A 5,491-nucleotide genomic window follows, 5' to 3' on the forward strand; every position below is an offset into this window, starting at 1 on the left:
ACACTGTGTGGCTCTGTGTGGGCTTATCGGGGAGTCTGTGTGTGTGTGGGTGTGTGTGTGTGTGTGTATGTTTGTGTGTGTGCTTGACTGCGTCTTCATCATGGGACCTGGGAGCATGCCTCAGCAAAACAGAGATAAGCCAATAAAAAAAAAGAAGAAAAAAAGGAATGTGACTTGAACGAAACAATTAATGCTCTATAATAAATAGCAATTGCAGCTGAAGGCCACCCCTCAAGCCAGATTGTTCAGATTATGATCTCCATTTTCCTGCAGCTAATGATGATTATAAATAATATATAATTAGAAATAAATTTGAAAATCGTCACAATAAATCAAAGAGTTGAGACATAAATATAAATTATTAAATGTTTCGGTTGAAATTTATTCACGTATTTGCTATAACAACTACAACAATATGCGCTGCAGCCCACTTTAGCTTCTCCAGTTTCGATGTCGCAGCGAAATAAACTCAATTTGGACGGGGCATAAAAATTGTAGAATACTTTTATGGGTCGCTGCAACTGGAAGCAGTTAGCTGTAGGTTGTAAGCAGTAAGCAGCCAGTAAGTCAGGCAAGTAAAGTGCAAGTTTTATAGCTGATGAACGACAACAGGGAACAAGAAGAACAACGAGTCGAGCAGACTGTTGTTGTCTGACATCAGCAACAACGACAGCAACAACGATGGCAACATCAACATGCGGCAACAATGTGCATGCATGTGAAATGAGGGAAATAATTCAAGTAGCTCCCAAGCCAAACCACAACCGACTGTTGACCATACAAATGACTTGGTGTTCGGCAGCAATTGACAACTTGAATGATTGACTAAATGACTGGCTTTGAATTTGAATTCAATTATGTCTGTGTGTGTGTATGTGCACTCAGAGAAAAAATATGAGCCTGAATTTTGCATATTGCTAAGAATACATTCACTATATATATTTTTTGTGGAAACACTTGCATAAAATCAACTCTCCCAATAACGATTTATTTATTTCAACTTTTTTCTCAAGCCTTCTATGATTTGGATAAATATAGTATATAATATTATTTCTGATATTTGAAAAGTAATTTCCAAATTCAGAAAAAGACAAAGCTGATATTCTTGACTGAATGGATTATATTTATTTCAAATCAGAACTTTTATTTTGAAAATCGACAAACCAAATAATATTTTATCGTTCCATTTTTAATAATCAATTTCTAAGATTTATTTCTGCATTGTAAAAAGGAATATTTATATACACATTTTGATGTTAAAAGAAAAACACTGACAGTGCAAGCTGATTTTCTCAATTCTAGGGTATATATCACTCAATTTCCATGTGAGTTGCAGAACTTTTGTGGCTGCAACAAATGAATAACTGATTTTCAAGCTCAGTCGATGTGAATGCAACGGCAGCTTCTTTATTTTATTTGTAGTTGCAATGATTAAATGAGAAAATTCCATTTTCCATTCCATTTTCTATTTGACATTTAACATTTACCGTCACGCACAGCAAACACCCATACCCACACACACACACACACACAAACACACACACGCATTTGTTGTTTGTATTTGTGTTGCTTTCGCAATGTTTTCACTTAGATGGTAAACCATTTTTGATTGATGGATGGGTGTGAGAAGGGAGGTCCTATATGTATTCTAACGATGCGTGAAGGCTGTTGATAACCTTTAATTGGCCTGTTTATATTGCTGATGTGCGAACCTTGTTTACAGGCACGCGTTGGGCGTTGTGCATGTTTTGCTGTCCCTTGTTGTTCCACTTCGATCAACAACATGAAAATCAACAGCAATCACAATAACAACAATATCAGCAGCAACAAAACTAAATAACTAACTGTCACACGGACATGTGACATGTAGCTATAAGTTTTTAAAGTCACTTCAGAAACTCTTGAAATAGACCAAAACTATACAAAACAATAAAGATATTGTCAATTATAGCAAAAGCTTTTCACACCACAGTGACACCATCATCCTGATTGGTGTTTGCCTTCAATAAATGATGTGGTCCGGGCATCAAAGTTCAAGATTTTTCACTCAGTTGACAGATAGTTTTGGTAGCTGAGACACATTTCAAGGACTTGTGAAGTAATGAATTTCATTTGCATGCTGATATTTATCTGTTGTGTTTCAACTTGGATTTCAAATTGGTTTATTAAGTATCAAGTATTAAGTCCTTAAAAAATTGTAATTTTGCATTTATTTTTTCATTAAAATTTGCTTACATAACTGATTATGCTTGCTTTAACTGTTACATGAGTTGAATTTCTACTTATTTTTTATTATAATTAATTATTTTTGCGCTTCAATGTATTATTACATATATAAGCTGATCTGTCGCCTCCACGGTTAATTGCTCTATTAATATTCTTTTAATTTGTAATTCTCTTTTATGTGAATCTTGGAAATTACATGGGATGCAACTGTTCTGCTCTCATTGTTTGATAACCTTATTATGTTTAGCCCTTAACTGTAGTCACTTTAACTAACTTTAGTCTTTCCTGGGGTTTTTTCCGACAAACACATCGGATGCTATCGTGTGTTTGGCACACTTTGGTTGTTCCACATCGAATGGCCACTTTTGTGGTGCGTTGCATTATCACGTACCACTTTTTATGTGCTATTAAGTGCAATATAAGCTTATGGCGCCTTAAAGTATGCTATAAACTCCAACACACACTCACACACACGTCCACTTTGGCGAGCATCTGCAGTGACTGCTGGTGCTGCTGGTGCTGCTGTTGTTCTTAGTGCTTCAGCGTCCACCCCATAAACATTCTAACGTTCCACACAACAAAACCGTTTTTAATACAGAAATATAACCAAAAAGTGGCCAGAGCTTTAAAGAACGTCCTGACAAAAGCAATTGCAGCAACGGCATTTTCAGCATGGTAGAAGTTTCCCTTTGCTGACAAAAAATTTGATTATTTTTTTAAGGATATCGTGTAAGTTCTGTTCTCTCTGTACTTGTTATATGTGATGCATGTGTATCATATAAAGAAATATTAAAATAATCGAAACAGATATTTTTTAGCTATTGATCTTCATAAATAAATGTTTGATTGCAATCATAAATTATTTTTTAACTTATAACAGGGTATTTTTTTGTCTTGGCATTTTTGCCATGCGTTTTTCAATTTGATACAAAATTTCAATGTGATGCAAAAACAATACAGAAAAATTTGCATTTTTCTACACACGCTGCAAGCCACCAGCTATGCCCCAACTCGTAACTTGCCCCTTTTTCCCAACGACGCAAACATTTGCTTTTTTTTTTTGGGGGCATTTGTGCAACATTTGACAAATATTTTAGCCGTTCCAACCCTCCGAGCATTTCCATGGAAATTGTTCTAACCAAAAGCGGAAACAGAAGCTTTTGCTTGTGGCCATTGTTTAGAGGCTGTCGAGTAAATCTGTTCACAAATTCTGTAGGCCTTCGCTTTAGCTTTTTCTCTGGATCTGGATTTGTTTTGTGGACATTTTGTAGTCGGCGACATTTTTGATTTGTTGTCATTTGGTTTAGTTTATTTGTTTTTAATTTGATGGCCAGGCATTGGTTTAAATTTGCATCGTTTGATTTCCATTTGCATAATAGATTAAAATGCACGATTCAAATAGTTTATTTTTGGTCCACAGATTTACTGAATTGCATCGAATGTTAAATGCCAATTGAAAATATTTATGGACAAACTAAAAATAATCACTTATCAGAGTGAAAAAGTATTAGTACACACATAAATTCATCTAAAGTGGTAAATTGATGGCTATGAATTCTATATTTATAGAGAAATTGATTAAAAGGCTTGAAATTAAGTTTCTCGAACTTTATTAAACTGTGATTTCTAACAAATTTGATATTGAATAAAACAAAAAATATGTATAGAGACATGGGAATATGCGCGTGTTTGCTTAAACATGTCATATGCCGAAATCCGGCCCTGATGCAGTTGCGGCGAATTGGCTCTCATTCGTCCTCTCCCTTTCTAACGCAGCTGGTCAGCCATCTGAACGTGTCTGACACACATGCCCATCAGGGAGTATTGGGAGGAGTATTGGACACAATGTTAATACTAAATTCTTCAAGAAGTAGTTTAAATATCCTGGCCACCAGATGACTGAAGAAGGGATACGCACTGATCCAGGGAAAATAGCTGCGATCGCTGAATGTAAGCCCCTAGAAACGTCAAGGAGCTACGTCAAGGCGAGGAGGGTCATATCGATAACGATTTTGGCCGGGTTTGGAGTACCGATCATACTGTGAAAACGATGATCGCACAATTCACAGAGGATAATCAAAGACGTGTCAAGCTCTACAGGGTATAGCGCTGCCTTCAACACACATTGTCGGGAGCCAAGGCTGCCAACGGCAGTGTAATAAATAATAAATAAATCGTTTAAATTGTAATAAATAATAAATAAATCATTTAAATTGTAATAAATAATAAATAATTAATTGAAAACAATTAAAGGAAATATTCGGACAACGTACGAAAGCAACGAGCACAAGAGAGACGGCATGCGAGGAGAGCAGGAACAGCCATGACATAAACTAGAGCACAAGCGCACTTGCAACAAAAGGTCAACGTTCGTTCGACACTCCCGCTTAGATAGGCGCTTGCACCAAAAAGGCACCGTTGCAACAATTAGAGAGTGACACAGTTCGGGTGTCACTAACAGTTGCACAAACACGACTCACAGACACAATTTCAGTTTCACTGAGGTTTGACAGACTAATAACAAAAGGAAGAAAATAAATGGAAAATTCGCATAAGAGGCGGGCCCCGTCCATCCTTCGTCCCTAATCCCCGCACAATAGCCAGCAACGAGGCTGTTGTCATGTGCGGACGGAAAGAAGGATCAACAGCTGCCGTTACTCCAGCGCAGACGCTTGGTGCGGATAATGAGACGACGAGGACAATATGGAGAAGCCGTTGAGTTCGGTGGGTGCGGCGGACACGATATCCGAGCGACCTCGACGACGAAAATTCTGATTGGATACGGTGGCAAAACCCAAAGCTGCCATCGAATCCAAAGCCGGAGGACAAGGTGGCTCGACTCCAGGTGCTACGGCTCCACGCCGAAGCCGAACACATGAGGATATCCACACGAGGCACTTGAGCTTATCAAATTGTATAAAAGGAAAATTAACAAAATAGGCTCCGATGCAGTTGCGGCGAATTGGTTTTCTTTAGCCCGCCCCCTTTCCAACGCAGCTGGTCAGCCATCTGAACGTGTCTGACATACGTGTGCCGTCAGGACTTGTGCCGTTAGTGCGGGAGGACAATGTTGCTGTCCATACTCACACTAACGGCAGACAATGGCTGGCGTCAGCAAATGGCAGAGGGAAATTCCCAAAGATCACGCCACCTTGGTACAGTCCCACCAAAAGGTGGCCAACAATGGTATAAAAGGAGCGCTGCAGCACAAGACGCGGTCAGTTGAAGCCTATGAGAAAAGTCTGACGGCATCATTGAGGGAAAT

Source organism: Drosophila grimshawi, unplaced genomic scaffold, assembly GCF_018153295.1.
Source record: "Drosophila grimshawi isolate 15287-2541.00 unplaced genomic scaffold, ASM1815329v1 contig_1377, whole genome shotgun sequence".
NCBI classification, from domain to species: domain Eukaryota; kingdom Metazoa; phylum Arthropoda; class Insecta; order Diptera; family Drosophilidae; genus Drosophila; species Drosophila grimshawi.